Genomic DNA, 11,709 nt, shown 5'->3' on the forward strand with positions numbered 1-11,709 from the left:
AATTAGCTGAACATGGTGGTATGTACTTGTAATCCCAGGTACTTGGGAGGCTCAGGTGGGAGAATTGCTTGAACCCAGGACATGGAGGCTGCAGTGAGCCACGACTGAGCCACTGCACTCCAGCCTGGGTGATAGATCAAGACCCTGTCTCAAAAAAATAAAATTAAAAATTTTAAAATGCTCACTTACTCTCATAACTGGTGAGACTTTTGTGTTAATCTTAGATAAAAGCTGACTACTTCAGTTTTTAACTGTAAAGATCCAGTGAGCAAGCTTGAGTTCTGACTCATTTGTACTGGCTGCTGAATAATATACACAAATAGTGCTTTATGATTTTATGCTATTTTAAAAAAACAAATTGAAGGTTGGAGATAAATTCAGGAGCAGATGACAAGGGTTTTTAGCCATGGCTTTGCCGTAGACTGACTGTGACTTAGAAGAAGTTTTCTGATTTCTTTAGGCCTCAGATTTCTTAGGTTTCAGTTTAAACATCTTTATAAATAAGCATGTTGTAGGAGTCTCTCAACTTATCCTGGTTCAGAGAGCTGCCTGAAAAAAATTTTTTTTAAGGTAAAAATGAACATGTTGGACTGAATTATTACTAAGGTCTCCTGTAGCTCTGAAATTCTGTTATTTATTGTCTTTGTGCACAGGACACTTTGTGGGGGGGCAGGTGGTAAACAATACACTTGGAATTAATAGTTATTTCATTAATCTTCTCTAAGTATGGTAATTTAACTAGGCTATATTTGGGTATAGCTCTATAATTCATGTATATGTATTATAGTGGTGAATCTTTCTTCTTTCCTAGAATAATCTCCAGGAGAGAGAGGAGGATTTAGCATGCATAAAGATAAATATAATCACAGGATAAGCATGCTTACTGATTATAGGAAGCTAATATTAACACATATTGGCTGTCAGTTGCAAGGGCAAACTTCCACATATCCAAAGCTGCTCTATAGTATTAATTTAATATTACTTGACGAGAATATTTGTCATGGAATTTTGGAATTAAATATAGATAGTTCTAAAATTACAATATTGTTTGATGTTTTCAAAGCGTTGATGGTTCAATTTTCTTTTCTTTTTTTTGGGGGGGGGGTGGACAGAGTTTTGCTCTTGTCACCCAGGCTGGAGTGCAGTGGTGCCATCTTAGCTCACTGCGACCTCCACCTCCCAGTTCAAGCAGTTCTCCTGCCTCAGCCTCCCAAGTAGCTGGGATTACAGGTGCCTGCCACCATGCCCATCTAATTTTTGTATTTTTAGTAGAGATGGGGTTTTGCTGTGTTGGCCTGGCTGGTTTTGAACTCTTGACCTCAGGTGATCAACCCACCACAGCCTCCCAAAGTACTGGGATTATAGGCATGAGCCACTGTGCCCAGCCTGCTACAAATAATTTTTTTAAATCTCAAATCATAAGAGGTCTGAAGGTAGACTCTTAGGACTGGTGCAGCACTCTATGATATCATCTTTGTTCTGTTATTCATAATAAGGTTGTTTATCTCATGGTTGCAACTCTAAATATCATATCCAAAGCTGCCTTGAGACATAAATTCAAAGCAGGAAGAAGGGGAAAGGGAAAGATACTGGTTGGGTCTGTTCTCTTTATCAAGAAAAGCTTTGCCAGATGCCCCTTACAGATTTTAGCTTACATCTTGTTGGCCGTAACTAGTTGAATGGTTACCAGTAACTGCAAGGGGCATTGGAGAAGTGAGTATTTAACTTTATGGTGAAGATAGATAGGAGAGAGAGGAGGATTGGGAGTGGGTATTGGATTAGCCATCCAAGTGTCTAATACAGACTTATTGAGTTTGCGGTACCTGTAAGACATCAGATCTGATTCAGGAACTTTTCATTATCTAGCCATAAATACCATATTATGAATCATGGAACTATAGTTGGTTGATATTAGCAAAGATTAAATAACCTAAGGAGAATTAGATCAGGACCATCAAAGGCCATCATGGAAGAGCTGGGGAATAGGGAGATGTTAATTTAATGGCTGGATTACTGGAGATGTCAACTCAAAGAATATTCTAGTATATCTCTGAAATTATGAGACAGTCCCTCCAAAGGCAGAACAAATAGTATTGCAGCATGTGATGGTTTATGTTTAGCTGAGAATCTTAAGTGCATGTAATGGCAGTTAACAGTCATTACTACACATATGATTAGAATATAAACCTAGAGACTAAATAATTTGCTTAAGTCCATGTTGTGAGTCAGTAATAGTGCAAGAGGGGAAAAGAAAAGAACTCAGTTCTCTGAGGCAGTGAACGTGATTCTAGGATATTTAAAAAGCCCCTCTCATTTGGTTGTAAATTTCTTCAGTTATTTAGTAGTTTGCACCCAATAGTCATAGAAACCAGATTTTATTTTATTTATTTATTTATTTTTTGGAGGTGGAGTCTCACTCTGTCACCAGGCTGGAGTGCAATGGCTCAATCTTGGCTCACTGCAACCTCCGACTCCCTGGTTTAAGTGATTCTCCTGCCTCAGCCTGTCGAGTACCTGGGATTATAGACACGTGCCACCTGCCCAGCTAATTTTTGTATTTTTTGTACAGACGGCGGTTTCACCACGTTGGCCAGGATGGTCTTGATCTCCTGACCTCATGATCTGCCTGCCTCGGCCTCCCAAAGTGCTGGGATTACAGGCATGAGCCACTGCGCCCAGCCCCAGATTTTGTATTTGTAAGCAAAGGTACCCATAACTTATTTAAGCTTCTTGATGATTTTGTGTAAGTATTTAGAAAATGTATGTTCCAATGCAAGAAGGTCAGATTTTTTAATGTCAGATTTATTGAGATATAATTTACATATAGTAACATCCACTCTTTAGGTGTACAGTTCCATTTTTTTTTTTTTGAGACGGGGTCTTACTCTGTCACTCAAGCTGGGGTACAGTGGCACAATCATAGGTCATTGTAGCCTTGAACTCCTGGGGCTCAAGCAATCCTCCTGCCTCAGCCTTCCTAGTAGCTGGGACTAGAGATACATACCACTACATGCTTGGCTAATTAAAAAAAATTTTTTTTAGAGACAAGGTCTCCCTATATTGCCCACGCTAGTCTCAAACTCCTGACCTCAAGTGATCCACTTGCCTCAGCCTTCCAAAGCCCTAGGATTACAGGAATGAACCACTGTGCCCGGCCCAGTTCTATGGATTTTGATGGGTGTATATGATCTATAACTGTCACCACAATTAAGATACATAATATTTCTATCACCCCCAAAAGTTCCCCTGTTCCTCACTTGTAGTTAGTCCTTTTCTCCAACAAGAGCTAGTCTCTTGCAGCCACTACTTTGTTTTCTGCCTTTATAGTTTTGCCTTTTCCAGATTGTCATGTATGTGGACTCTCACAGTATATATAGCCTTTTGATTCTGGTAAGAAAGTCAGATTTGAAGAACGTTTACAAATACAATATAGTAACACTTATTGTGGCCATTTCATACTTTTAAAAAATGAATACAAAGGTTTAAAACATTCGAAACTAAAAGTAAACTTTGTAGTAACAAATACTGATAGTTCACACTTATATACTCCATTGCATTTAGTGTTTACATGTCCCACTTCCTTCTAAACCTAAATTCCTGAACACTTAGCACATTGCTTCTACAATGTAATAAATGCTTTATACATGATTTTCTAGTGATGGATGATGTGTTTCTTTCGGAAAATTCTCTAAAATTTTTATCTCATTTTGAGTTTTATAGGTATTGTTTTCTCTGTTTTACTTATAAGAAACTAACAGAATGTCTGGAAATTTTCTACCAAAAATCTTGAAACTTCTGTATAAGAAATTTGTTGTGTCAGACAGGGCACGGTGGCTCACTCCTGTAATTCCAGCACTTTGGGAGGCTGACGTGGGCAGATCAGTTGAAGCTGGGAGTTTGAGACTAACTTGATCAACATGGCAAAATCCCCTCTCTCCTAAAAATGCAAAAATTAGCCAAGCATGGTGGTGCATGCCTGTAATCCCAGCTCCTCGGGAGGCTGAGACATGAGAATTGCTTGAATCAAGAAGGTGGAGGTTGCAGTGAGCCCAGATTATGCCACTGTACTCCAGCCTGGGTGACAGAATAAGACTGTATCTCAAAAAAAAGAAATTTGTTATGTCAGTGTAGAACAATTCTCATTGCTAATAAGTGGTGTATCCAGGGCTTGAATTCAGATCTTGGTTTATACCTATAATACCTGACTCTACTAGAAGACTCATGGAACTCAGGTATGAGATGATAGATGTAAAACAAAGCAAAACAAAACCTACTGAAGCCTCTGGTGGCAAAATAGCACAAAGCTTGAGTCTTTGTTGACATTGCATACTCAACATTTAAACTCAAATGTTTAGGTGGTATTTGCCATGAACAACATTGTTTTAAAACTTCCAAAAGTTCTTTTCCTAGATAGTCCAGAAAAGCAAACTGATTTTAAATCACAGTTATTTATGGCATCATTTTATATTAATTATCTTATACTGCAAGTTCTTTGCAATAGTTATTTTCTATTATTTCTGCTTTTCCTTGACATACATAAAAAATATCAACTGTAAATTTTTTAATGTTTATCTTTTAAATGATAAATATAGCTTTTACAAAGCACAATCAAGTAGTATTTAAAAGGCTGTCAGCCAGGTGTGGTGGCTTACACCTGTAATTCCACCATTTAGAGAGGCTGAGGTTGGTAGGTCACCTGAGGTCAGGCATTCGAGACCAGCCTGGCCAACATGGTGAAACCCCATCTCTACTAAAAATACAAAGATTGGGTGGGCGTGGTGGTGTGCACCTGTAATCCCAGCTACTCAGGAAGCAGAGGTAGGAGAATCGCTTGAACCTGAGAGGTGGAGGTTGCAGTAAGCTGAGATCATGCCACTGCACTCCAGCTCGGGCCACAGAGTGAGACTCTGTCTCAAAACAAAAAAAAAAAAAAAAAATTTTTATAGGATTTGTTTAAAAGCTTGTTAAAAAGCAAGATAAAAATTCTATGTGTGATTATAGCTATTAAATTACCTAGACAAAAAATACATAGACAAAAAGACTAGAAAGAAAGATACATTTTATTGGTAATAAAGGTGATTATTTTCTCTTTTCCAGATTTTCTGTGATTTGCTCTTTCTTTTCTGAGATGGAGTTTTCGCTCTTGTTGCCCAGGCTGGAGCGCAGTGGTGTGATCTCGGCTCACTGCAACCTCTGCGTCCCAGGTTCAAGCAAGACTCCTGCCTCAGCCTCCTGAGTAGCTGGGATTACTGGCACACGTCACCATGCCCAGCTAATTTTTCAAATTTTTAGTAGAGATGGGGTTTCACCATGTTGGCCAGGCTGGTCTCAAACTCCTGACCTCAGGTGATCCATCCGCCTCGGCCTCCTAAAGTGCTTGTGAGCCACTGGGCCCAGCTGTTTTGTTCTTATTACTTACAGTTCCTTTGTTTTGAGACAATTTTAGACTTAAAAGTTATAGAAATAATACAGAGTTTCTAGTTTCCCCTAATGTTAACATCTTGCATAACCATTATCAAATCTAAGAAGTTTTTTTTTTTTCTTCTTGATGCAGAGTTTTTCTCTTGTTGCCCAGGCTGGAGTACAATCCTGTGATCTTGGCTCACTGCAACCTCTGCCTCCTGGGTTCAAACATTCCCCTGCCTCAGCCTCCCGAGTAGCTGAGATTACAGGCGCCCAAGCCACCATGCCTGGCTGAGTTTTGTATTTTTAGTGGAGTCAGGGTTTCGCTCTGTTGGCCAGGCTGGTCTCAAATTCCGACTTCAAGTGATCAACCTACCTCAGCCTCTCAAAGCGCTGGGATTTCAGGTGTGAGCCACCACGCCCAGCCAACATTAGTATGATGTTGTTAAACTACAGTCTCTTTATGGTTTTCACCCATTTTTCACTAATATCCTTTTTCTCTTCCAGGATCCCACATTACACTTTGTTGTCACGTTTCCTTTGTTTCCTCCAATCTGTGATAGTTCTTCAGTCTTGTCTTTTCTTTCATGACCTTGACACTTTAGAAGAATACTGGTCAGTGGTTTTGTAGAATGTCCCTCAATTGGGTTTGTCTTTTGTTTCATCATGAATATATGGAGGTTACACATTCTTAGGAAGGATACTAGAGAAGTGATGTATCATTGTCAGTGTATCATATTGGGCAGGGGTGGGGTATGACATCAATATTTCTTAATCTAGTCATGTAAACCTTGATTATGATTACTGTCATGTTTCTCCACATAAAGTTACTATTTTTCCCTTGTAATTTTTTCTTTTTTTTTGAGACAGTCTTGCCCTGTTGCCCAGACTGGAGTTGCCCAGGCTGGAGCGCGATCTTGGCTCACTGCCACCTCCGCCTTCCAGGTTCAAGTGATTCTTCTGCCTCAGCCTCCCTAGTAGCTGGAATTACAGGCTTGTGCCACCACCCCCAGATGAGTTTTTGTATCTCTAGTAAAGACGGGGTTTCACCATGTTGGCCAGCCTGGTCTCAAACTCCTGACCTCATGATCCGCCTGCCTTGGCCTCCCAAAGTGCTGGGATTACAGGCGTGAGCCACCATTTCCTTTGTAATTAATAAATATCTTGGAAAATATGTTGAGATTATGCAAACACACAGTTGTTCTTTAAACTTTTGTCCAGTAATTTTAGCATAAATCAATGGATCTTGCCTGCAACAATTATTACTATCGTGTTTTAATGATGATTTTCTATTTATCTCATGCTTGCTACACTTACTAATGAGAATTCTTCTGTAAGAAAGAGCTGACCCTTCTCCTCCATTTATGTATTTATTAAATTATTTATATTATTGTGGACTCATGGATATTTATTTTATTCTTTGAGTTATACTCCCGTATTACTGTTATTTATTTTGATGCTCAAATTATTCCAGCTTTTGTTTTTATTACTTTTTCATTAAGAAAATTAATAAAACAAATTATCAGTGGATACAGTTATAGTATGTAGGTTGACCAATGTCACACAATATTACTTAACATGCAGTAGTTGATGTCTATTAACTCTGACAGTTCTCAGTTTACTACAGTGGAATTCATTAGTATGTGTTATGTAAGAATGAAGAGGGAAAGAACATGAAGACATGTTTGTCTTTTCTCTTTTCCTGAACTCAGTTAATTCTGCCTATTTGGTCTGAAAAGCTCTAATAACAATGAAGGCCTGGCAGTTACTTTTAGCATTTCTTTTATATAAAAAAGAGAAAAGAAAATTACCAAGTGTTTAAAGACATGGAAACTTGGAGGACTTTCTTGTTCCTAAGTTGTGACTCTGACTGGATGTTCAGGATGGAGTGGTTGCTGACCCTTTGAACACAGCTATTGTGCTGGGTTAATATTATATTTCCGTCTATAGTTTATCATTCAGGGTGCTGATCTAAAACAAAGCATCCGGTTTATCCAGCTAGTCCAGAACACATCCACTTAGCAACAAAAGTACAGATAAGGATTTCCTTGCACTTGAACTGCTACGGTTTTTTTTTGTTGTTGTCTAGTGGGAATTTCGTTGTCTAGTGGAAGTTTTGTTGTCTAGTGGAAAAACATTAGTAAGTATTTTTATGTAAGTATTTTTCAGTTATTTCATTTTATTTGCTGCTGTTACATCCAATTATGTGTAACATTGTATTTACACCTCTGTAGCATTTATCATGTTTTGCCTTATTATAATTTCTACTTTATTAGTTGGCCTATTTTAGGGGACATGTGTCTTTTCTTCCTCAACTAAACAACTTGAGGACAAAATTTGTGTGTCAGACATTTTAAAGATCCACGTGCTTTGCACATAGGAGACAGTTGTTGAAAAGAGGGGAACATTGTAGCTCTTTCTGGTTTTGGAGAGGGAGTCTCACTCTGTCACCCAGGCTGGAGTGCAGTGGTGTGATCTTGGCTCACTGCAGCCTCCGCTTCCACCTCCTGGGTTCAAGTGATTCTCCTGCCTTGGCCTCCCGAGTAGCTGGGATTACAGGCGCCCACCTCCACACCTGGCTAATTTTTGTAGTTTTAGTGGAGATGGGGTTTCACCATGTTGGCTAGGCTGGTCTCAAACTCCTGACCTCAAGTGATCTGCTGACCTCAGCCTCCCAAAGTGCTAGGATTAAAGACATGAGATGCCCGGCCTATGGTTCTTTTGTTTTTTGTTTTTTTGGGACAGAGTCTCACTCTCGCCCAGGCTGGAGTGCTATGGTGCGATCTCGGCTCACTGCAGCCTCCACTTCCTGAGTTCAAGCAATTCTCCCACCTCAGCCTCCCGAGTAGCTGGGAATACAGGCACCCGCCATCATGACCGGCTAATTTTTGTATTTTTGTAGAGATGGGGTTTCACTATGTTGACCAGACTCATCTTGAACTCCTTACCTCAGGTGATCTGTCCACCTCAGCCTCTCCAAGTGCTGGGTAACAGGTGTGAGCCACCACACCCACCCTATGGTTCTTAAGAGTAAAACAAAAACTTTGTTTCCTATCATTTGTGCTAGGGATAGATAAAAGCCTATATGTTGTGTTTGTGAGGCAGGGACTGACTTTCTAATAAGAATATTTTAATCCATTATTGACTCCTTACGATAAGATTTCATTTATCTTTCTTGCTTTTTTCTGAGACAAGATCTCCCACTGTTGCGCTGGAGTGCGGTGGTGGGATTGTGACTCACTGCAGCCTTGACCTCTCAAGCTCAAGCAGTCCTCCCACATCAGTGTCCTGAGTTGCTGGGGCTACAAGCATATGCCACCACACCAGGCTAATTTTTAAACTGTTTTGTAAAGACGGGGTCTTGTGATGTTGCCCAAGCTGGTCTTGAACTTCTGGGCTCAAGCAATCCTTCTGCCTTGGCCTCCCAAAATGTTGGGATTACACGTGTGAGCCATGGTGCCTGGCCCTAAGGTTATGTTTTTATGTAACTGCAGGAGCAAACTGCTCATTCAGAAGCCATTTGTTTAAGCTTCTAATTGTTTACTAAGGAGAATTTTGCTCTTAATGGCAGATTTGCTTTAATAAGAAATTTAGCTGAATTAACCCCTCAGCAGATAAGTTTATACATATAGAGTCTATGTGACAACCTTCAGTATATGGAGAGAGTGACCGTGTCCCAAATAGTCATAAGCACTTAGTGGGGCTGACCAAGGGCCTTTTATTCAAATGGTTGCAAGAATCCGTAATCTAGAGCAATTAGCAACAACATTTAACTGAATTGTGTTACTCATGCCAGAAATACTTCTGAGAATTTCACTAGGACAGACAAAATTAGGACTGTAAAAGTATATCTGTATTTGTGCAGAATCTCTCATAATTCATCTAATCAATATTGACTGTACATCTGTGCATTAGTGATTCCTGCTACGAACTGTTTCTCAATGCACTGCCAATTTTTGACCAATGTATAAAATTTATTTGTGCTACACCTCTGTATGCACATTGTTGCAGTGATGCCATATAGAGTGGGGTTCACCTTGCTTTAAGAGGTTAGAAGCAACCATAATTAATTTCAAGCCACTGTCACCGAAATATTGGGTGTGGACTGGAAAAAGACATGAATTTTGCTTTATGAATGTGCAAAAGAATGTATTCGGGACCTAATAGCTCTACACAAACTGCAATACAGTTCTGAAAGGTGACTAAGAAAAAAGTTAAAAAACTATGAATAAACTCTGTAGAAGTGATGTATTGTAATTATTGTTGACTCTGTCTTGAGTTTTAATCCCTTCAGTGTCCCGTTGGTCAATTGGAAAAGACAGACAAAACAAAAACTGTGACATATGGCAGATGCCATGTCAGTGATATGTAGAGTGTTAGAGGAATATAGGTGAGGAAGGTTATATTTTGTTAAAATTGGTCTTTTCCTGAAGGGGAGACAAAGAATGGTTAGCTTGCTGTTTTTCTGGATTTTTTTTTTTTTTTTCTAGATAAGTAAGATGGGGTTTCACTGTGTCACCCAGGCTGGAGTTCAGTGGTATGATCATAGCTCACTGCAGCTTCAAATTCCTGGGCTTGAGCAATTCTCCCCTCTCAGCCTCCTGAGTAGCTTGGACTACAGGTGTGCGCCCCTATGCCTGAGCTTTTCTGGAGATACCTTAATTACCACGTCCAGATATTCTTTAATGATATAGTACATAATAACCTCACTCTGTAGGTTATGTTCAGTGCCTAATGTCTTTCAGACACTATTAAACAGTTTACTTTTATTAGTTAAGCTTCTTTAACGTCTCAGTTACTTGGTAAAATTAGTATTAGGGTTAGTATTAGAATTTCATAGATTATGACCGGGCGTGGTGGCTCATGCCTGTAATCCCAGCACTTTGGGAGGCTGACAAGTGTGGGTCACCTGAGGTCAGGAGTTCGAGACCAGCCTGGCCACCATGGTGAAACTCCATCTCTACTAAAAATATAAAAATTAGCCAGGCATAGTGGTGCACACCTGTAATCTCAGCTACTTGGGAGGTTGAGGTGGGAGTATCGCTTGAACCTGGGAGGCAAAGGTTGCAGGGAGCTGAGATCACGCCACTGCACTCCAACCTGGGCAACAGGGTGAGACTCCATCTCAAATAAAAATAAAAAAAAAAAAAGAGAGAGAAAGAATTTCGTAGATTATAAACTGAATTTTTTTTTTTTTTTTTTTTGAGACAGAATCTTGCTCTGTCACCCAGGCTAGAGTGCAGCGGCTCAATCTTGGCTCACTGCAGGTGCTGCCTCCCAGGGTTCACACCACTCTCCTGCCTCAGCCTCCCAAATAGCTGGGACTACAGGCGCCCGCCACCACGCCCAGCTAATTTTTTTGTATTTTTAGTAGAGACAAGGTTTCACCACGTTAGCCAGGATGGTCTCAATCTCCTGACCTCATGATCTGCCCGCCTTGGCCTCCTAAAAGTGCTGGGATTACAGGCGTGATCCACCGTGCCCGGTCAATATAAACTGAGATTTTTAGTGAAATTATTTGTCCAAAATCTCAAAGTTTATAATTGGAAGAACTGTAATTAAAATCTGGATCTGTTCAGTTTCACATCTTTGACTCTGTCCACTATGCTATACTCTCTCTGAAGCATATTCTGTTAATTATGTACATACACACTAAGTATATGTATACATACACACTAACTAAGTATACACATACTAAGTACCTACAACCCTCAAACACAGGCCTATGTACCTTTTACACATTATCTCATTTAATCCCCCACAATAGCAGTTTAAGGGTGGTATGTTATGTTTTGCAAATGAGAAAACTGAGGCTCAGAGGTAATCTTCAAACCTCCCAACAGATAAACGGTAATATCAAGACTTGAGCTGAGGTTCATTTGAGTTTAAAGCTTGTTGCTGTGCATTAATGATTTTACAAAAAATATCCAGAGAGCATCAATTGTAGATTAATGCAAATTCATTGTAGGGCATAAGATATAGAAGTAAGGCAATTCCATACTGATACCCCCTTATTTCTTCAGTATTTATTGAAGAGTGACTCCCCCAACATTGTTGTATTGTTTTGCTATTGAGTCTATTTCTGAAATTACTTTTCTGATAATTTTTTTCATTATTATTTGATGGCACTTTATTATTTATTTAGTGACAGGATCTTACTCTGTCATTCAAGCTGGAGTGCAGTGGCATGAACAAGACCCTGTAGCCTCCTCCACCCAGGCTCAGGTGATCCTCCCACCTCAGCCTCCTGGGTAGCTGGAACTATAGGCACGTGCCACCACACCTGGCTATTTTTTTTTTTTTTTT

This window comes from Mandrillus leucophaeus, unplaced genomic scaffold (assembly GCF_000951045.1).
Source record: "Mandrillus leucophaeus isolate KB7577 unplaced genomic scaffold, Mleu.le_1.0 Scaffold17, whole genome shotgun sequence".
NCBI classification, from domain to species: Eukaryota; Metazoa; Chordata; class Mammalia; order Primates; family Cercopithecidae; genus Mandrillus; species Mandrillus leucophaeus.